General features: G+C 34.6%; 1 pseudogene; it reads right to left on the bottom strand.

The window, feature by feature from the left end:
• Nucleotides 1-25,757, bottom strand: part of LOC110195631 (contactin-6-like) — a 278,594-nt pseudogene that overhangs the window by 202,245 nt on the left and 50,592 nt on the right.

Here is a 25,757-nt window from a genome sequence, read left to right as displayed (position 1 = left end):
TTAACCATTAATAAATCAAGGCCTTGAGAAAATGGGAAACAGAAGACAAAAGAGTAAAAGAAAGGCATTCAAAGAGGTTAAAATATGAGCACAGACATGCTTTTTCTTTGCTTCTTTGTTTTGTTTTGTTTTTTCAATTCCACTGTTTGTGTAGGGACATCCCTGGCTCTTAACAACCTGCCAATCAATTTTCTTACCTGGAGTTCATCAAACAGACCATTTTCTCTTTCTTTCTTTCTTTCTTTCTTTCTTTCTTTCTTTCTTTCTTTCTTTCTTTCTTTCTTTCTTTCTTTCTTTCTTTCTTTCTTTCTTTCTTTCTTTCTTTCTTTCTTTCTTTCATTCCTGTTGCTGTTCCATATTTTGTGACAGAGTTAGAGGGTTAGAGTTAGGGCTAATACGTTAAAGTAAGGAAGAGAAGGAAATGCAAAGTAACTCTATCAGTGCATGTTTAATAGATACCTACTGGGGGCCAGACACCATACTTAGCACTGGACATACAAGGAAAGGTAAAAACAGAGATCATGTGTTCAAGGAAGCTACAATGTTATGGGATGGTAGGGGAGGGGAAAAGAGTCAATCATCTATATACATGAAAGATACATGCAAGCTTAATGGGAGGTAAGGGAAAGTGAGTATTTTAGTTAGGACCAGGAAATAGTAAAAATTGGTCAGCATTAGCATGTTGATAAGAAGCTCCTTACCAAAGATAAGTGAAGAGGATGAAGTCAGTATTATTTGTGGAGTCCTTTATGTGACTGAAGGTACAATGAGGGCTACCCAAAGAATTATAAAATTGCACCAAAATGTTTTCCTAAAACATTTTATATAAAGATTTCCACCTTTATAGATTTAGAATAAATAATAAGATTCATTTGGAAGAACAGAAGGTCCAGAATATCAAGGGAACTAATGAAAAGAAATGCAGGGGAAGGTGCCTAGCAATTCCAGATATTGAATTGTATTATAAAGCAGCAATCATCAAAAGTGCCTGGTACTGGCTAAGAAATAGAGTGGCATATCAGTGGAAAAGTTTAAATATGCAAGGCACAGTAGTCAATGATTAAAATAATCTGTTATTTGATAAACCCAAAGACCCCAGCTTCTAGGATAAGAACCCACTCTTTGAAAAAAATTGCTGAGAAAACTGGAAAAGAATATGGAAGAAACTAGGCATTGACTAAAATCTCACAGCATATAGCAAAATGAAGTCAAAATGGGTTCATGATTTAGATATAAAGGCTGATACTACAAGCAAACTGGGAGAGAAAGGAATAGTTTACCTATCAGATCTATGGAGAATAGAGGAATTCATGACCAAGTAGGAGATAAAAAAGATTGTGAAAAACAAAATGGATAATTTTGATTACATGAAATTAAAAAGTTTTTGCACAAACAAAGCCAATGCACCTAAGATTAGAAGAAAGGTAGGAAACTGAGGAAGAATCTTTACAACCAGTCTCTCTGATAAGGGCCTCATTTCTACAATATACAGAGAATTAAGTGAAATTTATAAGAATACTAGCCATTTCCTAATTGTAAATGGTCAAAGGATAGAAACAGAGAATTCTCAGATGAAATTAAAGCCATCTATAGTCATATGAAAAAATGCTCAAATCACTGTTGATTAGAGAAATGCAAATCAAAACAACTCTGAGGTACCACGTCACTCCTATCAGATTGGCCAACATGACAAAACAGCAAAATGATAAATGTTGGAGAAGATCTGGGAAAATTGGAACACTAATGCATTGTTGGTGGAGTTGCAAAATGATCCAACCATTTTGTAGAGCAATTTGGAACTATGCCCAAAGAGCTGTAAAAATGTGCATACCCTTTGACCCAGCAATAGCACTTCTAGGGCTATATCCCAAAGAGACCATACAAATGGGAAAAGGATCCACATGTACAAAAACATTCATAGCAACTCTTTTTGTGGTGCCAAAGAATTGGAAATTGAGAGAATGCCCATTAATGGGGAATGGCTAAGCAAGTTGTGGTATATAAATGTAATGAAATACTATTGTGCTATAAGAAACAATGAACAGGCTGACTTCACAGAAACCTGGAAAGACTTGCATGGTCTTACGCTTAGTGAAGTGAGCAGAACCCAGAGAACTTGTGCACAATAACAGCCACCTAGTGCTATAACTAATATTGACAAACTTAACCCTTCCTAGAAATACAAGGATCTAAGACATTTCCAGAGGCCTCATAATGGAAAATGCTATCCACATCCAATGAAGGAACTATGGAGGTTTAATTACTATTTTTCTTTCTCTTCTTTTGAGTTTTGTTTCCTCTTTCTGATGGTTCCTCCTACCAGTTTTAATTCTTGCTAAAACATCACTAATGTGAAAATATTTTTAAAGTAATGTAAATGTATAGCCTATATCAGATTGTGAGCCATCTTGGGGAGGGTGGTGGGGAAGAAGGGGGAGAAAAATTTTAAACTCAAAAGCATATGGAAGTGATTATTGACAAATCAAAATAAATTAAAAAAAATATTTATACCCATCCCAATACAGTTCAGGGTATAAAGAGCAACAGAAAATTGGCTATTTTAATAAAGTTGTTTTGAATTTGTTCTCATACAGTGAAGCAGCTCTAGATAATAATTTGATGAAACTAGTATACTTATAAAGGTTCACATTTTCATTTAAAGCTATCAAGAGAAAGGAAAAAAGGCTTCCTCTGTTTCAATGGTTCAATTAATCTACCTCACTTATTGAACTTTAAAATGTTATATATTTCTTTTATCAATGACAATTTTGTTTATAGTGAAAAAAAGATGAAAAGAAAATTAGATTCCTTCAAGAATTTGGGATGAATGTCAGCAAAATGTGATTTAACATGGTTGACAGCATGTAGTGAAATATAAAATTTTGCAAGTGATGTCTTCTAAAATTATGGCCACTGTAAATCATACTTCCTGTTGTTTAAAAAAAGACAAAGTTATTTTTGTTTGTTTTGTTTCAATGCTCTATAATATAACTAAAAAGGTAATGATTTATTGCAGGATGATGTAGGAAGAAATATAGTTCTCCACTGATATTGCAGAGTTTTATAGTGTCATAAATATCATTCAGAAATATAAATTAAAAGGACTTCCTTTGTTTGAAGTGTCTTTTTCTCACTTTGTCAATTTCCCACTTAATTCATTTACTTTCAGCTCTGGCATGCTTTAATTAGAATTTTATGATTGTTTGAAAATGAAAAACTATGATAGGAAAATTTTTCTATCTTCCCAAACTTCATAAAAAGTGATGATTCAAAATTATGGGAAATTGTATATTTATATAATTGTCCATTTGTATCCTAATAATATCTGATATTTATGTTTTTTTATATGCATCATATTACTTCAGCTACAAACCCTGTCACATAGGTACTGCAAGTTTTACAGACGACAAAAATGAGTATATGAGAGAATCAATGACTTGTCCCTACTGAGATTAGAGGCTAGATCAAGCTTCATCTTCTTATTCCATATACCTTATCTTCTGCCTGCCATCACTGCCTTGCCACTCCCTATCTTCCTGTATCAGCATCCTCTATGGAACTCTGTATCTTGAGCTTACAGAATCTATGGTCCTAATCCCAATTTAACCTAATTTACTCATCTTGGGAACTCTCACTCTGTGTCCCCAGTATCTTGATTAATGACTAAGTGAATGTGAAGAACACCAATATAACTAGATGACTGTAGGACCCAAACTATGCTCATTCTCTTTTCATCTCAAGGATCTGTCTACTCAGGCTACATCCACAACTGTGAATGCTCAAATTAAAAATATCTTCCCTGTGCACTACTTTGATATTATGTGTTGTCTTACCATATTGGTATGTAAGGTCCTTAAGAGTACGTACTGTCTCTACCTTTGTGCTAGCATGGCTATAACTCAACTGAGGCTTTCATACATTGTAATTGCTTGATAATTATTTTCTCATTGATTCTATCATTAATTAATTTAATAAATAATTCAATTTTTCATGTCAGGAAGTCCTCTGACATCATCTCTAATACATCACAGGTATAAAGGTGTGTGTAAGTATACATATATATTTATGTAAATGCATATATGCATACATATCTATCTATGCAAACATACATATATATATATGTGTATATATATGTATATATATGTATGTGTGTATATACACATATACACAGTACATATACATGCATATTTATGCTACATATATACTACCACACAACCATATATATATACATAAGTATATGTATATAATACATATGTGTATTATGTATATATAACTATATACTATTTTATACACACTAGGTTGTTTAAAATATCCCCAAAGGTTCTGACTATAACATTTATACTATTTATATAGACATCGTGATCTGACCCTGGGAACACTTAGTAAATCCAACTTCAACGAAGGGATTGAAAAAAACACTGCTTTAAGGTCCGTACTGGGTCATAATTCAGTATATTATGGGATATTTAGAAATGTCAAGGGAACATAATTGAAGTCTCCAAGATAAAGTATGTGAAATCACTTTGATATTTTACAGCCCTCATCATGGAAGCTTATACATGCTGCCTCATTTTCACCTTGTTGCTGTAAAATTTATCTAACACAACTTTGGATTTATCAATAATGTTCTTCAGATTTTCTTTTGAGACAATGGTCATGACATCTCTAAAGAAATCTACAAGTTCCTCAAGAGAATTTTAAATGTATTTTCCTAAGGCAGCTACGAGAATTTATTCCATTTCAAGTGTCTTTAAACATAAAGATTTATTACAGTGTTTCAGAACGAATTGGGTCCAGACCTCCTTGTATGTCTTCTATGGTGACAAACTAGAAAAATCTCTGATAATGTTAATTCTTACTGAAGGCTGCTACTTTTAGTCCTGTACTTTGCATCCCTGGTTGGCAAAGTTATTGGAAAGAACAAAAGTAACTAAACATACCTCTAAAATATGGTGGTGGACCACAAAGGAGAACCACACCTGGACCTGCCAGGACAGACACAGTACTTCTTGTTTTGGTTTCCAAGTTTTCAATATCTTAACAAAGAAACAAAATAATGTTAGAATTAATGTTATGAAGAAGCAAATAAATGTAAACATTCCTTTTTCCTTGAGTAATCGGCATTCAGTGGAAAAGCAAGAAATTGTATTTGTTATACAAGAAAGGATTATCTGCATTATAGATTATACTTGACAAATATTGCAATCATTTTTATGAAATATAATTTAACTAATAAAGTCATAGTGACATTTGCTTATGACACTACCAGTTTCCTCTTAGTCCACTAAGCAACTAATCAGGGAGGTCTTTAAATAAACAGACATATTTATATCCCCAACTCAGGATAAGTATGTAAAATGTATTTATTTCCCAAAGTGCATGTCAATTCTCCTCTTAATTGGCATTTTAAATCTGTGAATGTATGTATTTTATTCTCAGGCTCTGAGAAACACACTAACTCAAACTTAGAATGAAGCCTGCCAAAGCAGATTAGTAAATAATCTGACTGATTTAGGAAATTGTAATTCCCAGTAAGGGAGGTGAGGTAGCTCAGTAGGTAGAATCCAAACCCAGAGTCAGAAAGAATGAATTTTCTGAGTCCAAAGCTGGCCTCAAGAAACTTACTACCTATGTGACCCTCGGCAAGTCACTTAACTCTGTTTGCTTCAGTTTCCTCATCTGTAAAATGAGCTGGAGAAGGAAATGACAAACCACTTCAATGTTTTGGCCAAGAAAACCCCAAATAATGTCACCAAGAATTGAACATTTCTGAAATGACTGAACCAAAGGCATAAAATAGGTTGAGGTCAAGAGGAATCATATTTTAGTTACAGAATTCCCAGCCTGGACATAATTATGAAGATGGAAGATTGAATGTTTTATTTGTGGAATAGCATGAAATCTAGTTGGGTTGGATCAAAAGGGAAAAAAAGTGAAATGGGGAATGCAATTTAATAATTGTGGAAAGGTAAATTGGGGCCAGGCTTGGAAGGCTTTAAAATACTAAAGAAGTTTATGTGTGATACTAAATAAAAGGACAAGTAGACATGGGGTTTCATTAAACAAGAGAGTAGTACTGTAAGACATGTAGGTCCCCCAGGTGGGTGATAGCAGCCCCTGGGGGTGCTGGAATGATCCAGAGGGGCAGTAGTTGCCTTAGGTGCAAGTGGGGAGTGTTGAATAGAAATAATGTGGCAGTGGAAGCATAAGGAAAGAAAAGAATAGAAGAAAATTTTGAAAAAACAGTTGTACATGTTTCATCTGTTATGTAACAAGTTAAAGTCATAATGATTACATTTTCCAAATAAACACACAAAATGAAAGTTATAACTGCTCAGTGGTCAAGTCTGCTGACAGGTCTTAACATTGCAAGTATTGACTGTTGTGCATTGTCCAGGAGTCCAGCATGCATCTGCTGGAATATGTGTGTGTAATGACTTGTTTACAATACAATACTGTACAGTTATATGATGCAATATGGCATAATCAAAATTTCAATGCAGGAAAACAACCCAGAAATTTCCAATAAATTGTTAAATTTAAGGCGCATCATTTTTATAAATGTATTTTTTCTATTTTTTTTAAATGATACAAATTTCAAAAAAAATGTTAAAGGGTTAAAGAAAGTAGATTTCTAGGGGGCTCTGAGTATTTTTTTGAAAAGGGGATAATAGGCCAAATAAGTTTGGGAACCTCTGCTTTAGGAAAATCACTTTGGCCACTGTGTGGAAGATGTATTGTAGTCTTTGTTGAAACAGGGAAATTAATTAGGGTTATATTTCAAAAGCTCAGGCAAGAGGTGATGACAGCCAAGAGTAACGGATTGTTTGTGAGACTAGAAAAAAATTATTAATGAGATATTATACAGAGACTTCCTTCTGGACAATGAGAGAGAGAGGGAGAGAGAGAGAGAGAGACAGGCAGACAGACAGACAGGCAGACACAGACACAGAGACAAAGAGAGACAGAGAGAAGAGAGAGGTGTTTGTGTGTGTGTGTGTGTGTGTGTGTGTGTGTGTGTGTGTGCATATGTATGACACTGGACAGAATATTAGATTTTTTGATGTCAAGAAAGCCTACATTCAAATCCTGCCTATGATTTTAGTAACATTGAATGTATTTAGAAATATTCATTTAACTTCACTGGGATTCAGGCAAATATATAATAAGTTATGGGCTATATGGGTTTCAAAAAGTGAAGGAAAATCCCATACATCAGAATTCATGGGCCCCTAGATATTTGTGTATTATTTTATTCTCAGAAATAGAAGCCGTAAGAGGTAGGTGGAACTACTCTTATAACCCCTATTATTTATTTCACAGATGGAAAAATTAAAGCTCACAAAGGTTAATATGAAAAAATCACACTGTTAAAAAGAAAGTCCAAAACTATATGCCCTGATCTATATTGCTTTTTTACACTAAACCGTGCTGCTTCTTCACATGATTCCCTTATTACTAGCCTAATAAAGAGCATTATTTCTCTTGAATAACAGCCAAACTAATGAAAATAATACATTGTGTTTATTTCACTTATTAATGGCAGACAAGTATCTGCAATTTCTACTAAACTAAAAGAAGTCATTAAATTGTCACTACCCTCATAATAGTCACAAAAACCAAAAAAAAAATCACAAAAAAATAATGAAAAATTGAATGATTCCATGTAATTAAAAAGCCACAGATCAGATTTCCCAAATGTTACTTTCTCAGTGTCTCTCTTTCATATTGGCATCAATTATGTTTTCAGTGTCAAACAAAATTTCTTCTAAAGTTCTTTGGGTAAGCCTCTAATTGTTGTCTATATTCTGTCTTCATATCTACTCAAAGAGCATTCAATAGTAATGTAATTCTACTGAGTGTTATTACAAAATGCTTCCTAATAAATTGGTATACAAGAAAATCATATATTCTCATGAGTCACAAAAGCCTAGATAGCTTTCACAGTTGTGGGAGAAACTCCCGATGCGCTAACTCCATTTACAAACACAGATCATTATCCCATTGACCTTATAGTTCCCCAAGTAACACAATTTTCTAGAACCTCACATTAAATAAGTGTCTAAGACCAGATTTGAACCATTCTTCTCAAAGTCCAGAACTTTATTGACCAAACCATAATGAATCTGTCATTTCATTTATTTTTTTAATCTTAATTCATACTTGTTTCTTAAATATATTTCATTAGCATATTTTGTTTCTTCATCACTTGTATTTCCTAGGGCATACCACTCCTTCCCAGAGAGATACCCCTTTTAACAAAGAATAAAAAAGAGAGGAAAAAGTATTTAAATAATCTACAGTCTTCTACACCCATATTCTTCTACTTCTGTAAACAGAAGAGTAATTTCACATATCTTTCATTTGAGGTTGAGACTAAGCATAAACATTTAATAGCATTTAGCTTCTTTTGGTTCATTGTTGTTATATTTTCCATTATGACATTGTAGAAATTGTACATACTGTTCAGTTGCTTCTAATTGTTTTACTTTGCATTGATTTATCTAAGTCATCTGATGTTTCCTTGTATTCATCATATTTAAAATTTCTGTATTTTTTTTGGCATACAAGACAACACAATAAATAAACATTTATTCAACACCCACTGTGTGCCAGGCACTGTGCTAAGTGCTGGGGATACACATAACAAAAAGAAAGACAACCTCTGTCCTTAAGAAGCTTGCAATGTACTGGGGGAAGACAACACACAAAAGGAAGAGAAAAAAAAAAAAGCTATGGTGAGTAGGGTATATCATCTAGATCGTCATAGAGTTGGAGCCAAACAATGATATAGGTGGACAATGAAGAGCTGGCTGTGCTTCTAAGCCCTCCTTAATCTTTTTTTCTCAGGTATAGTCTCTTTTTTTGGATAATTTATTTATTGTTTTTAGTTTTCAGCATTCACTTCCATAAGATTTTGAGGTTTAAATTCCCCCAAGACAGTGTGCAATCTGATATAAGATCTCTATATATACATAAGCATATTTTCCCTTTAGTCAGGATGTAAAGAACAATTAGAACTAATGGAAAGAACCACAAGAATGAAGCAATAAAAGAAAACAACAAAGAAAAAGGAGAAGAAATAGTATGCTTCCATCTGCATTCTGACCATAGCTCTTTTTCTAGATGTGAATAGGAATTTCCATCGAGAGTCTTTTGGAGTTATCTTAGATTCTTGCATTGCTGTGAAGAGCCAAGTCCATCAAAGTCAGTCATTGCACAATGTGGCTGTTACTATGTACAATGTTTTCCTGATTCTGCTCATTTAAATCTGCATCAGTTCACGTAAGTCTTCCCAGGTTTTCTTTTTTTTTCCTTTTTTTTTAAAGTCTGCCTGCTCATCATATCTTATAGCACAATAGTATCCCATTACATTCATATACTACAATTTATTCATCCATTCTCCAACAGATGAATATCCTCATGATTTCCAATTCTTTGGCAAAATGAAAAGAGCTGCTATAAACATTTTTGTACTTGTGGGTCATTTTCCCATTTTTATGATTTCTTTGGGACACAGACCTAGAAGTGGTATTGCTAGGTCAAAGGGTATGCACAATTTTGTAGCTCTTTAGACACAGTTTCAAATTGCTCTCCAAAATGGTTGAATCATTTCACAACTTCACCAACAATGTAATAGTGTTCCAATTTTCCCACATCTTCTCCAACATTTATTATTGTCCCGTTTTGTCATGCTAGCCAATCTGATATGTGTGATGTGGTACCTTAGAGTCATTTTGATTTATATTTCTCTAATCAATAGCGATTTAAACCATTTTTTCATATTATTATAGACAGCTTTAGTTTCTTCCTCTGAAAACTACCTGTTCACATCCTTTGACCATTTATCAATTTGGGAGTGACTTGTATTCTTATAAATTTGACTCTGTTCTCTATATATTTTAGAAATGAGATCTTTATCAGAGACACTCATTGTAAAAATTATTTCCCAGTTTTTTGCTTCTCTCCTAATGTTGGATGCATCAGCTTTGTTTGTGCAAAAACTTTTCTATTTAATGTAATCAAAATTATCCATTTTGTATTTCATAATATTCTCTATCTTTTGCTTGGTCATAAATTCTTCCTTCCTCCTTAGACCTCAAAAGGAAATTTTTTTATTGCTCTTCTAATTTACTTATAGTCTCAACTGTTTTATCTAAATCATGTACTCATTTTGACTTTATCTTGATATAGGATGTAAGATGCTGATCTATGTCCAGTTTTTGCCATACATTTTTACAGGTTTCTCAGCAGTTTTTGCTAAGCAGTGATTTCTTATCCCAGAAGCTGGAGTCTTTGGATTTATCAAATAGTACATTAGTGTAGGCATTGATTGTTGTGTATAGCAGACTTAACCTATTCCACTCATCCACCACTCTATTTCACAGTCAGTACTAAGTAATTTTGATGATTGCTGCTTTATAATAAAATTTAGGATCTGGTACCGGCAGGCCACCTTCCCTTGCAATTCTATTCAATAGTTCCTTTAACATTCTGGACTTTTCCCCTTCCAGATGCATTTTTTTATCATTTTTTTCTAGCTCTATAAAATATTTTTAGTAGTTTGATTGGTATGGTACTGAATAAGTAAATTAATTTATTTGGAATTTTCATTTGTATTATATTAGCTCAGCCTACCTATGATCAACTGACATATTTCCAATTATTTAGATATGACTTTATTTGTGTGAAAAGTGTTTTGAAATTGTGTTCATATAGTTTGTGGTTTTGTTTTGGCAGGTAGACTTCCAAATATTTTATAATGTTTACAATCATTTTAAATGGAATTTATCTTTCTATGTTTTGGTACTGGGCTTTGTTAGTAACATATAGAAATGTCAATGATTTGTCTGGGTTCATTTTATATCCTGCAACTTTGCTAGATTTGTTTATTATTTCAAGTAACTCTTTACTTGATTCTCTAGGATTCTTTAAATATACTATCACATCATCTGAAAAGAGTGATAGCTTACTTCTTCACTGTGTATTCTAATTCCTTCAATTTATTTTTCTTCTCTAATTAGTATAGCTAACATTTCTAGCACAAAATTGAATAACTGTTGATAGTGAACATACTTGTATCACCTCCAATCTAATCGGAAATGCTTCTAGATTATCCCCATTACACATCATGCTTGCTGTGGTTTTCAATACAGGCTATCGATTGTTTTAAGGAAGACTCTATGTGTTTTTGTGCTCTCTAGTGTTTTTAGTAGGAATAGGGGTTGTGTTTCATCAAATGATTTTTCTGCACCTATTGAGATAATCATATGATTTCTATTAGTACCATATTGTTGATATGGTCAACTATAGTGATAGTTTTCCTAATATTGAACAGGCCCTGTATTCCTGGTATAAATCCTACTTGGCCATAGTGTACTATTCTCAAGATAAATTTATAATCTCTTTGTTAATAGTTTATTTAGTTCCGCTTCTGGGAGCCAAGATGGAGGAGTGAAAAGGTAGTCACTCTCACTCTCCCCTATCAACCACTGAACACCCAGAAAATATCACCCCAGAAAAAACAAACAAACCTGGAACACATGAACTAGAAGAAAGACAGCCCAGCAAATGGGTCTCCCAGTGCCTCAGCAAAAATAAGGGAGGCAGAAGTACAAGGGGTCCCAGGAGGATAAGTACCCTGTGGTATTCATCTGAAAGGAGGTGAAGAAAACAACCTAAAGGCTTCCTAAAGCCCTGGCCTTGCTGATTCCAACCCAACACCAGGTGAGCTGTCAGAGCCCTGCAGCCTCCAATTGTGAAGAAATCCTGAAGCCCAGGTGGTAGAGCAGGCAAACACCAACACCTGGACATCCCAGTGCCTCAGTGAGGGTGGGGGGAACTGGTGGAAACCAGCTCAGAAAACAACCAGGTGCCTCAGCACTCCAATGCAAAGGAATCTCCTGGTACATTAGCAGAAACAAGGGAGACAACACTGCAGGGGGCCCCAGGCAGATAAACACCCTGCAGCACCCATCTAAAAGGAGCTGAAGAAAGCTAAAGGAAAGGAAAAGCAGGCAACCTAGAATTGCCTGAAAGTTCCAGCCTTGCTGATTCCAGCCCAACACAAGGTAAGCTGCCAGAAACCTACAGCCTCCAATTGCCAGCATAAGAGGCCCCAGCACACAAAGCCAGTGACCAAGACCTAGGCTCCCAACACAAGAAGCTTGGGTCAGTACCCTCTGTTCCCCAGCAGGAGAGCTCAATCTCTTTAAAGGCCAGGGAATAAAGAAACACCATGAGTAAAAAGAAACGTACCATAGATTCATATTATGAGAAGAGTGAAGATCAAGACAGAAATTCTGAAGAGGACAACATTGTCAACAAACCCACATCTGCAACAACAAAAGGGAATATGAACTGGTCTGAAGCCCAAAAAGCCTTCTTAGAAGAGCTCAAGAAGGATTTTAATAGTCAAATGAGAGAGGTAGAAGAGTCCTTCAAAAATACAATTGGCCAATTGGAAAAAAAATACACTGAAGAAAACAAGTCCCTAAAAAACACAATTGGCCAATTGAAGAAGGAAGGACAAAAACTAACAGAAGAGTACACTGAAGAAACAAGTCCCTAAAAAACAATTGGCCAGTTGAAGAAGGAAGTACAAAAACTAACAGAAGAAAACAATCTGTTAAAAACTAGAATTGGACAAATGGAAACTAATGTCTCTATGAGAGAGCAAGAATCAGTCAAACAGAAACAAAAAAATGAAAAAGATGAAAATGTAAAATACCTCATCAGTAAAACAACCGGCCTGGAAAATCGACTCAGGAGAGACAATTTAAAAATTATTGGACTACCTGAAAATCATGATGAAAAAAAGAGCCTGGACAGTATCTTTCAGGAAATCATAAAGGAAAACTGCCCAGAAGTCCTAGAACCAGAAGGGAAAATAACCATAGAAAGAATCCACCGATCACCACCTGAAAGAGATCCCAAATTGACAACGCCAAGAAATAATAGCAAAATTCCAAAATTACCAGATGAAAGAGAAGGTGCTGCAAGCAGCCAGAAAGAAACAATTTAAATATCATGGAACCACAGTCAGGATTACACAGGACCTTGCAGCTTCTACATTAAAAGACCGCAGGGCATGGAACATGATATTCGGCAAAGGAGCTTGGAATGCAGCCAAGGATCAATTACCCAGCAAAAATGAGCATCATTTTTCAAGGGAGGAGGTGGATATTCAACGAAATAGGAGACTTCCAAACTTTCCTGATAAAAAGACCAGAGCTCAACAAAAAATTTGATCTTCAAGTACAGGACTCAAGAAGGACTCAAAAAGGTAAATGGGACAGAAGGATACAATATGTTGTTAATAAGGGGGGGGTGTTTAAACCCCTACAAGGGAATATGAGACTTGCAACCCTTGAGAACTGTATTGTTATTACACCTTGTTAAAGGAGTATACATAAAGAGGGTGGATATTAGTTGACTTTGATGTAATGATAAAAAAAAATCTAATCAAGTGGGTTAAATGGATCCAAATAAGTGGATCAATCTGATCTTAGAAAATGTACTGAGAAAGGAGGAGGCAGACAAGGGTAAATTACATTACAGGAAAAGACACAAAATCCTATTACAGCAGAGGGAAAGAAGGGGGGGAGCATTGTTTGAACCTTACTCTCATCAGATTTGGCTCAAGAAGGGCATAATATAATCAGTTAGGTATAGAAATCTAACTTGCCCTATAGGCAGTAGGAGGGAAAAGGGGAAAGAAAAGGGAGGGGGGAAAGAAGGGAGGGAAGAAGCAGTAAGACTAAAGGGGAAGAAAAGGGAAAGGGATAATAAAAGGGGGAGGGACTGAAGGAGGCAGTGGTCAAAAGCAAAACACTAGTGAAGGGGGAAAGGAAAAAGGAGAAAGAAAAGCATAAATGGGGGAAAAGGAGGGAGAAAAAGACACAGATAGTAATCATAACTGTGAATGTGAATGGGATGAACTCTCCCATAAAAGGAAATGGATTGCAGAATGGATTAAAAACCATAATCCTACAATATGTTGTTTACAGGAAACACATTTGAAAAAGAGTGACACATACAGGGTAAAGGTAAAAGGCTGGAGCAGAATATATTATGTGTCAGCTGAAGTGAAAAAAGCAGGGGTAGCAATCCTGATCTCAGACAAAGCAAAAGCAAAAATAGATCTAATCAAAAGAGATAAGGAAGGAAACTACATCCTGCTAAAAGGCACCATAGACAATGAAGTAATATCATTACTAAACATATATGCACCAAATGGTATAGCATCCAGATTCTTACAGGAGAAGTTCAAAGAGTTACAGGAAGAAATAGACAGCAAAACTATACTAGTGGGGACCTGAACCTCCCCTCTCGCACTAGATAAGTCTAACCACAAAATAAACAAGAAAGAAGTTAAGGAGGTGAATAGAACATTAGAAAAGTTAGGTATGATAGACCTCTGGAGAAAACTGAATGGGGATAGAAAGGAATATACTTTTTTCTCAGCAGTACATGGCACATACACAAAAATTGACCATGTACTAGGGCATAAAAACCTCACAATCCAATGCAGAAAGGCAGAAATATTAAATGCATCCTTTTCAGATCATGATGCAATAAAAATTATATGTAATAAAGGGCCATGGAAAGATAGACTAAAAAAAATTGGAAACTAAATAATCTAATCCTAAAAAATGATTGGGTCAAACAACAAATCATAGAAACAATCAATAATTTCATTCAAGAGAATGACAATAATGAGACAACATACCAAAACCTATGGGATGCAGCAAAGCAGTTCTTAGGGGAAGTTTTATATCTCTAAATGCTTACATAAATAAAATAGAAAAAGAGGAGATTAATGAATTGGGCATACAACTAAAAAAACTAGAAAAAGAAAAATTAAAAATCCTCAACTAAACACCAAATTAGAAATATTGAAAACCAAAGGAAAAATTAATAAAATTGAAATTAAGAAAACTATTGAACTAATAAATAAAACTAAGAGCTGGTTTTATGAAAAAACAATAAAATAGATAAGCCTTTGGTTAATTTAATTAAAAAAAGAAAGAAGAAAACCAAATTACTAGTATCAAGAATGAAAAGGGAAGCTACCACCAAGGAAGAGGAAATTAAAACAATAATTAGGAATTATTTTGCCCAACTATATGCCAACAAATTTGACAATCTTAGTGAAATGGATACATATTTACAAAAATATAAATTGCCCAGATTAACCAAGAGGAAGTAAAATACTTAAATAACCCCATCTCAGAAAAAGAAATTGAACAAGCCATTGATGAACTCCCTAGGAAAAAATCTCCAGGGCCAGATGGATTTACATGTGAATTCTATCAAACATTTAAAGAACAATTAATTCCAATACTATATAGACTATTTGGGAAAATAGGTGAAGAAGGAGTCTTACCAAATTCTTTTTATGATACAAATATGGTGTTGATACCTAAACCAGGAAGAGTCAAAATAGAGAAAGAAAATTATAGACCAATTTCTCTAATGAATATAGATGCAAAAATTTTAAACAAAATACTAGCAAGTAGATTGCAGCAACTTATCACAAGAATAATACACTATGACCAGGTAGGATTTATACCAGGAATGCAGGGTTGGTTCAATATTAGGAAAACTATCAGCATCATTGAGCATATCAACAACAAAACCAACAGAAACCACATGATCATCTCAATAGATGCAGAAAAAGCTTTTGATAAAATACAACACCCATTCCTATTAAAAACACTAGAAAGCATAGGTATAAATGGAGTCTTCCTTAAAATAATAAATAGCATATCTAAAACCTTCAGCAAGCATTATATGTAATGGGGACAGGCTAGAAGCATTTCCAATAAGATCGGGGTGAAACAAGGATGTCCATTATCACCACTGTTATTCAATATTGTACTGGAAACCTTAGCTTTAGCAATAAGAGAAGAAAAAGAAATTGAAGGCATTAGAATAGGCAAAGAAGAAACAAAGCTATCACTCTTTGCAGATGACATGATGATATACTTAGAGAATCCTAGAGAATCAAGTAAAAAACTACTTGAAATAATAAACAACTTTAGCAAAGTTGCAGGCTATAAAATAAACCCACATAAATCATCAGCATTTCTATATATTACCAACAAAGCCCAACAGCAAGAGATAGAAATTTTAAACTTACTGTAGACATTATAAAATATTTAGGAGTCTACCTCCAAACAAACCCAGGAACTCTATGAACACAATTACAAAACACTTTTCACACAAATAAAATCAGATCTAAATAATTGGAAAAACATCAGTTGCTCATGGGTAGGCCGAGCTAATATAATAAAAATGACAATCCTACCTAAGCTAATTTACTTATTCAGTGCCATACCAATCAAACTACCAAAATTATTTTATAGAGTTAGAAAAAATAATAACAAGATTCATTTGGAAAAACAAAAGGTCCAGAATATCAAAGGAACTAATGAAAAGAAATGCAGGGGAAGGTGGCCTAGCAATTCCAGATCTTAAATTGTATTATAAAGCAGCAATCATCAAAACTGCTTGGTACTGGCTAAGAAATAGGGAGGTGGATCAGTGGAATAGGTTAAATATGCAAGACACAGTAGTCAATGACTATAGTAATCTATTATTTGATAAACCCAAAGACCCCAGCTTCTGGGATAAGAACCCACTCTTTGAAAAAAACTGCTGGGAAAACTGGAAAAGAGTATGGCAGAAACTAGGCATAGACCCAAATCTCACACCATATACCAAAATAAAGTCAAAATGGGTTCATGACTTAGATATAAAGGCTGATACCATAAGTAAACTGGGAGAACAAGGAATAGTTTACCTATCAGATCTATGGAGAACAGAAGAATTCATGACCAAACAGGAGATAGAGAACATTATGAAAAGCAAAATGGATAATTTTGATTACATTAAATTGAAAAGTTTTTGCACAAACAAAGCCAATGCAACTAAGATTAGAAGGAAGGTAGAAAATTGGGAAAGAATTTTTACAACCAGTCTCTCTGATAAAGGCCTCATTTCTAAAATATATAGAGAATTAAGACAAATTTATAAGAACACAAGCCATTCCCCAATTGATAAATGGTCAAAGGATATGAACAGACAGTTCTCAGATGAAGAAATTAAAGCCATCTATAGTCATATGAAAAAATGCTCTAAATCTTATTGATTAGAGAAATGCAAATCAAAACAACTCTGAGGTACCACATCACACCTATCAGATTGGCCAACATGACAAAACAGGAAAATGATAAATGTTGGAGAAGATGTGGGAAAATTGGAACACTAATACATTGTTGGTGGAGTTGTGAAATGATCCAACCATTTTGGAGAACAATTTGGAACTATGCCCAAAGGGCTACAAAAATGTGCATACCCTTTGATCCAGCAATAGCACTTCTAGGGCTATATCCCAAAGAGATCAAACAAATGGGAAAAGGACCCACATGTACAAAAATATTTCTAGCAGCCCTTTTTGTGGTGGCAAAGAATTGGAAATTGAGAGGATGCCCATCAATTGGGGAATGGCTGAACAAGTTGTGGTATATGAATGTAATAGAATACTACTGTGCTATCAGAAATGATGAATGGGCTGACTTCAGAAAAATCTGGAAAGAGTTATATGGTCTGATGCTGAGTGAAGTGAGCAGAACCAAGAGGACTTTGTGCACAATAACAGCCACATTATGCAATGACTAAGATTGTTAAACTGAACTCTTCTCAGCATTGCAAGGATCTAGGACATCTCCAGAGGCCTCGGGATGGAAAATGTTATCCACATCCAAAGAAAGAACTATGGAAGTTGAATCGCTATCACTTATTATCTTCTGTTGAGTTTTTTTTTTCATCTTACTGATGGTTCCTCCTATTGGTTTTAATTTTTACTTGCAACTTCACTAATGTGAAAACATGTTTAATGGGTATGTAAATGTAAAGCCTATATCAGATTGTGTGCCATCTTGGGGAGGGTGGGCAGAAGGAAGGGGGAGAAAAATTTTCAACTCAAAAGCATATGGAAGTGATTGTTGAGAATTCAAAATAAATTAATAAAATTTTTAAAAAAATAAATTTTTTCATCTATATTCATTAGGGAAATTAGTCTATACTTTTATTTCTGTGTTTTGACTCTTCCTGGTTTAGGTATCAGCACCATATTTGTATCATAAAAAAAATTGGTAGGACTCCACCTATTTTCCCAAATAGTTTAGATGCTATTGGAATTAGTTGTTCTTTCAATGATTGATAGAATTTGCTTATAAATCCATCTGGCCCTGGAGATTTTTTCTTAGGGACTTATTTTATGGCTTCTTCAATTTCTTTTTCTGAAATGGGATTGCTTAAGTATTTTATTTCCTTCCTCATTAATCTAGGCATTAAATATTCATATATTTCTCTATGATGGTCAAATTCATTGGCATACAGTTAGGTACATTAGGTCCTAATCATTGTTTTCATTTCCTGTTCATTGGTGGTGAATTTACTCTTTTCCTTTTTGATGCTGGTAATTTTTTTTCTTCTTTCTTTTTTTAATCAAATTAACCAAAGGTTTATTTATTGTATTGTTTTTTCTTTTTCCCCATAAAACTACTTCTTCATTTTATTTAGTTGTTCAATAGTTTTCTTAATTTCATTTTTCTTAATCTCTCCTTTGGTTTTCAGAATTTCTAATTTGGTATTTAATTGGGGATTTTTAATTTGTTCTTTTTCTACCTTTTTTAGTTGCATGCCCAATTTTTTTTTATCTCCTTTTTCTCGATTTTAATCATGTAAGCATTTGGAGATATAAAGGTTCCTCCAAGGACTGCTTTCGCTGCATCCCATAACTTTTGTATGTTGTCTCATTATTGCCATTCTCTTGGATGAAGTTATGGATTGTTTCTATGCTTTGTTGTTGGACTCATTCATTCTTTAGGATTAGATTATTTGGTTTCCAACTAAGTTTTAGTCTTTCTTTCCATGGCCTTTTATTACATGTAATTTTAATGCATTATGATCTAAAAATGATGCATTTAACATTTCTGCCTTTCTGCATTGGATTGTGAGGTTTTTATGCCCTAGTAAATGGTCAATTTTTTTTTTGTGCAGGTGCCATGTACCACTGAGAAAAAGGTATATTCCTTTCTGTCCCCATTCAGTTTTCTCCAGAGTTCAACCATTTTTAACATTTCTAAGAGTCTACTGATCTCCTTAATTTCCTTCTTGTTTCTTTTGTGGTTATATTTATCTAGTTGTGAGAGGGGGAGGTTGAGTTCCCCACTAGTATGGTTTTGCTGTCTATTTCTTCTTTTATCTCCATTAACTTTAAGAATCTAGATGCTATACCACTTGGTACATATATATGTTTAGTAATTATATTACTTCATTATCTATGGTACCTTTTACCAGTAGTTCCCTTCCTTATCTCATTTAATTAGATCTATTTTTGCTTTTGCTTTGTTTGAGATCAGGATTGTTACCCCCATTTGTTTTGGTTTTGGTTTTGGTTTTGTTTAACTTCAGGTGAAGCATAATACATTGTACTCCAGCCTTTTACCTTTACTCCATATGTATTCCTCTGCTTCATATATGTTTCTTATAAACAACATATTGTAGGATTATGGCTCTTAATCCACTCTGCTATCCATTTCTATTTTATGAGAGAATTTATCCCATTCACTTTCACAGTTATGATAACCATCTGTGTCTTTTTCTCCATCTTATCCCCCATTTATGTTTTTTTCTCCCCTTCCTCCATTTCCTTACTCAGTAGAGTTTTGCTTTTGACCACCACATCCCTCAATCTGCCCTCTCTTCTATTAGCACCACCTTTTCTTCCCCATTATGCTCCTATTTTTATAAGGTAAGTTAGATTTCTATACCTAACCGATTATGTTATTTCCTCTTGGAATCAAATCTGATGAGAGTAAGGTTCACACAATGCTTGTCTCCATCACTTCTTTCCCTCTACTGTATTTGGTTTTTGGTCCTTTTCATATGATGTAATTTATCCTTGTCTGCTTCCTCCTTTTCTCTTCTCCCTTTACAATCCCTTTTCACCACTTAATTAGTTTTTTGCCATCACATCAAAGTCAACTAATATCCATGCTCTGTAAGCATACCCCTTTTAAATGTCATAATAATATTACAGTTCTCAAGAGTTACAAGTTACTTCTTCTTCTGTAGTGATGTAAACAGTTTGCCTCTATTAATATGTTATTGTTGTTATTTTTCTTTCCTGTTTATCTTTTTTATTCCTCTCTTGAGTCTTGTATTTGAAGGTCAAATTTTCTGCTGATCTCTGATCATTTCAACAGGAATGTTTGGAAGTTTCCTATTTCAGGGCAGCTAGGTGACACAGTGGATAGAGCATGGGCCCTGAAGTCAGGAGGAACTGAGTTCAAATCTGGCCTCAGACCAAACACTAGACACTTACTAGCTGTGTGACCACGAGTAAGTCACTTAACCCCAACTGCCAAAAACAAATGTGCCAAGCACTTTGCTAAGCACTTTACAAATATCTCATGTGATCATGTCAATATTTATTAATGAATTGGGGCTACCTGACTAGTAGGAGTTATTTGTTAATGTTAGAAAATGATACAACAAAGAGTTCAGAATTTGAATTTCAGAAAATTGAAATATAGTATATGCTCTGTTAATTACTGTTTAGGGGACTTGTACAAGGCATTGATTCTCTGAGCCTCTATAAAAAAACAACTCAGAAGTCATTTCTGAGTTTGCTTCAGATATAATGCCCGTGCCCTATATGAAGATCTTTTACTTATCTGTAAAATGGGTATAGTAAAAGCTATAAACTACTAATTTCATATGGTTATTCAGGGTCTAAACTAAGATAATTCATTCACAATGCTTTGTAACTTTAAAGATAAATATGCATGTTAATTATTATTATTAAGCACAAAGTTTTAAGGTTTTAGAATAATATCTAGTTAAAATCTGATCAGAAGGCAAGAACTGATGCATTTTTACATGTGTATATACATATATATACTTTCACATCTATTATATATATTTATATGTGTACATATATGTAAACAATGCATATATGTACACACTTAGGTATATGTATGTATATGTGTATACCTAGCATGGTATCTTCCATACATGCATAATATTTATATCTTCTCTAATATTTCACTCTACCATGGAGCTGTTTAATTTCTTGAGCATATCAATACACTACTTGATGCCAAGGATTATAATCTCAAAGTCTTTGCTAATTCTTCATTGTCTGTCACCATATCCACTCAGTTGCCTTGTCTTTTCAATTTTACCTCCACAACATTTCTCTATTCACATGGTTCTCTGCATTTATATTTCCCCTTCCCCCCATAAAACTCCTTATCTCCTCTCTCCTACACTGATATATTGGTTATCTTGCTCAAAAATCTGAGGGATCTTCATTTCCTATAGGATAAAATAAGCAATTTGAGTGCCACCTTATCTTTTAGTTTCATTTCATCCTGCTAATGTTTACAATCTATTTTTCCGACTAGAATGTGCTGGATAATAGTACTTTGCACTATTGTCCGTGACTGGAATGTACTCTCTCATTGTTTCTGCCCCTAATCATCTTTTCCTCCTTCAAAGTCTAAGTCACATGCTTATACCTCAATGAAGCCTTCTCTAATCTCCCCCAAATGTTCATATTATATGTCTTCTCAGTTTTCTTTGCACCATATTTTTAATATGAACCACTAAACTGGAATGTAAGTTCTTTAATAGAGTTTTTGTCTTATGATCTTACTACCTGCCCAGGTCCTTGAGCTTACAGTGATAGGTCTTTAATATGTTTGTTGAATTCAATTGCTAATTGTTATAAAGTTGCTCCAGCCTTGTCAGACTTTTCTAGTAATGGAAATTTTTCAAGTATAGTCAGGTGAAAGCATGACCATGATATTGAGACCAGCCTAACAGATTTTAGATAAGCAATCACTAGCTGTTCAAAGAATGATGATTTTTTTAATCTACAACTGTTCATAAAATGATGGGAGGGAATAAGTAGTTATTAGGCATGTACTATGTGGCAGGTACCTTACTCAGTGCTTTAAAAATAGTATGACATATGTCAGGGAAGAAAGGACATTGATAACCTTTTTATGAATTTCCCAAAGTCATTGGGATAGTTATTGGGGGGAAAAAATGAGTCAAAGACCAATAGATAAAAAGATTCATGGCACTGGTTGCTCAGACTGCCAGACTAGTAGCTGTGCTTAAAAATGACTCTCTTCATGGTAAATTTCTGGATATTAATGGATACCTTGAAGTATGGGCAGAAGAATAGACTGAGATGCAAAATACAGGTCAGGAGAAATTTCTTAGCTTCTTTTAAATCTAGTGCCTGTTCCAAAGACCTAGTACTCATTTTTATAAGTTAAAATCTTCACAAAGAGTATTTTTTGGTAATGCAAAAACAACAAAAGTCAGAGCAATGATGACCTGCTAACTTTTTCCCCTCTTTCCATAGAAATTGAAACCTATTTCCTCCAAGGATCAGCTCAACTGAAATCTTCTCTACTTAATGTCTTCTCTAATTTCTTTCTTTTCAAAATTTGTTGCAACAAACTCATTTTGTTTATATTCTATCCAATAGTTTAGAATGTAAGCCTTGGGAGGACAAGAATGGTTTGATTTTTCTTTGTATCTTCAGGGCCTATCATAGTGCTTGGTACATGATAGATGTTTGCCTGGCAACTAATTAGATGATTGATTAATCATATATAATAATAATTCCTCAAGATTTCAATTATCTTATTAATGTGTACCAACCTTTGCAGATGCTGAAGTAACACAGTAAATTGTCTTTCCTAATGCTTCTCAGATTATGAGGGGTAGGATTTGTACATCCAAACTAAGAGTTCCAGTCTATGATACTGATTCTACCTTGTGCATGTGTCCTTAAAACTTAGAAATAAAGTTAATATATTTTATTTCCTAACCATTGTAAAACTTAATTCAATCAGTCCCCAAAGTTGTCAGGAATGGTGTGAAATTTCAGAGTTTTATTTTATTTGTTTTGTTTTATTTCGAAGAAGAAATGCTGGTATTTAGATACTATTATATATGGTTTTAAGCTCTGTCATACTATTTCCTCTCTGTCTTTCCATCATCAAATACTGTTTTTTCCTAACTTGTTCTCTCCAAGATTCAAGCCTACAAAGCACGAAGCAATGAGCAGCACACAGGAGCACTTGCTGACCTTTACGATACACCTCCTGTGTTGAAGTCACTGGTTTTGTTTTGGATTAAGGCAAAAACCATTTCCTGGGCAGGGATATGCTACATACTTCTGTTAATGAAATGAGATGAGGAAAAAGAAACTGAGGATTATCCAACTCTTCTGCTTTTCTGTTATCAGAGAACTACATACTAAAAACACACCAAAAAATGAAAAATCCCCAGTGCCTAGAATAATGACTTATCCCTGCTCTGTTTCAAATAAGTGCTTAACACTTCTCATCAGACTATAATGATGTATTCCTAATTGGTCTCCTTGATTCAATTTTCTATTCTCCCCATTCCATCCTCCAGACAGAAGCCAAATTATTATTTTGAACACAATTATCAACAGGTTAATCTTTTACTCAACAAAAAAAAAGCCAATGTCTCCCCATTACCTCTAAAATGAATTAAAAATACTTAATCTGATTTTTTAAAAAACCTGTACAGGATATCTTTAACTTTTCTTTCTAGCTGTATTTTATATTATGCTCCATTATGCATTATCTTTTCTGATCAAACTGGCTTACTAGATTTCACTAATATTTGTGGGATTTCATTTGTGTAGAGAATTCCCAGGGAATACATCACCTCTGTAAATGGAGATTGGCAATAACTGTATACCGTAAGTTGTATGCCAGGTCATAAGTTACAAGGGGAAGCTACATGTCTCATAGATAGAATGTTTGACCTAGAGTCAACAAAAGTTTGAGTCCTGCCTCAGACACTTATTAGTTGAGTGACCCTGGGCAAATACCTTCACCCCTTTTAACCTTAACCACTATACTTGTAAAGCGTAATGATTGTAATAGCCCCTGCCTCACAGGATTATTTTCACAATCAAGTGCAATAGCATTTTAAAGTGCTTCACAACTCTTAAATATATAAATGTCAATATTATCTATTCTTAAGAGTAGCTGGAAGTACTGAGAGTTGAAGTGTTTTGACAGTCATACAGTGTCTATATGTTAGAGATGTCCTTTGAATTCTCGTTTCCTGAAGCTACCCCTCCCCACCAGGGCCTGGAATTCTCTCCCTTTTTATTTCTGCCTCCTGGCTTCCCTGGCTTCCTTCAGTCCCTGGTAAAATCCATCCTCCATAGGAAGCCTTTCTTGACCTCACTTCTGTCTAATGCTGATGGGGTGCTTGGGTGATTGTACTTGGATCCCACTTCCAAGATCATATATCTCCCTAGCCTCAGAAACAGTTTCCCTCCAGCCCAAAGACCCTACCTCTGGCAATAACTCATGAGTGGGCCCAGTGAAGCAAACTATGTCTCCCTTACAAGAACAAACTGACCTCAGTAGAATTTCCCTTGTATAAGCAGGACAACCTTGTGCTCGCAGAGCTATCAAGTACCGACGATCACAGTTACCATATACAATCCAAAGGTCAAGCTATAGATGTCAGTTCCCAAAACTACCTTGTTACAGACATAACTGACCAAAATATACCCTTTAGGAACCCTTTCTTCCTCCCCTCCCCTTAGTTTCCAGTAATGAATAAGGTAGTTATATGTTATCACCTAATTAGCATACTTGGCACATAGTACACTGCTTTTCCTATATAAACTTTAGCATCAGACCTATTAGGTTGCAAGTTCCCCAAGGAGATCCACCCATAATGGCAATAGGAATAAATCTTTGCTGACTTGCCTGAAAGAATGTGTGAGTCTGTGAATTCATTCCAGATGACCATGTCCTACACTCTGGTGCTTGAGGGGTCTGAGCCTCTCAGACTACAACAGTGCCTTCTCTCTGTTGATTACTTCAGATTCATCTTATGCATAATTTGTTTATGCAAAATGGTTTGCATATTGTTTCCTCTCATTAGACTGCAATGTCCTTGAAGTTATTTTGCCTGCTTAAATGCTATGGTTGAGTCTGAGTGGAGCCTGGGATCACCTCACGTGGGGATCACCCCACTCTTCCATTCCAGCATTCGCACACTATACCATTCTACTACTATACCATGATTTCCAAAGGCAAGGGAAGAGAGCTATCAATTAGTGGAAGTGATCATAAAAAGTTTCATGGAAGAGACGGTACCTGAATCACAATTAGAATGCATTGTCTGTTTTCTATAATTACCACAGGAATTTTGGGGCTTCTTAGTACGGATCCACTGACCTATCTGGCAGCTGACCTAGGTTATCCTTGTTTTATAAGTATTCATAATGATTGATTAAATTATTACCTATAGTCAATATGGAGATACTTGGCCTCTTCTTTGGTATTAAAAGAACACTGCACAGTTATCAGGGAAGTACAGGGTTTCCCAGGCAGGGAGATTCCATGTGTTACACATATATAATATATGCATACATACCTACATAATGTGAGTATATTTCACAGAGTAAATACAAAGCAATTTCAGGGGATAGAGGGACCACATAACTAAGGAGCTTAGAAGTGATCTCAAAGAGGAAGTTGTATTTGAACTGTGTTTTGAAGAAAAGTAAGAATTCAGCATGACAGAGGTGAGGAGGAAGAACTTTTTGGATGACTCAGAAATAAAGTCTTAGATTTCTAATTTGAAGGTCCAAGGATGCT

Source organism: Phascolarctos cinereus, unplaced genomic scaffold (genome assembly GCF_003287225.1).
Source record: "Phascolarctos cinereus isolate Bilbo 61053 unplaced genomic scaffold, phaCin_HiC Scaffold_4;HRSCAF=312, whole genome shotgun sequence".
Taxonomy (NCBI): domain Eukaryota; kingdom Metazoa; phylum Chordata; class Mammalia; order Diprotodontia; family Phascolarctidae; genus Phascolarctos; species Phascolarctos cinereus.
Note: the sequence above shows the minus strand (reverse complement) of the source record. Positions and strands in the feature narration are given on the sequence as shown.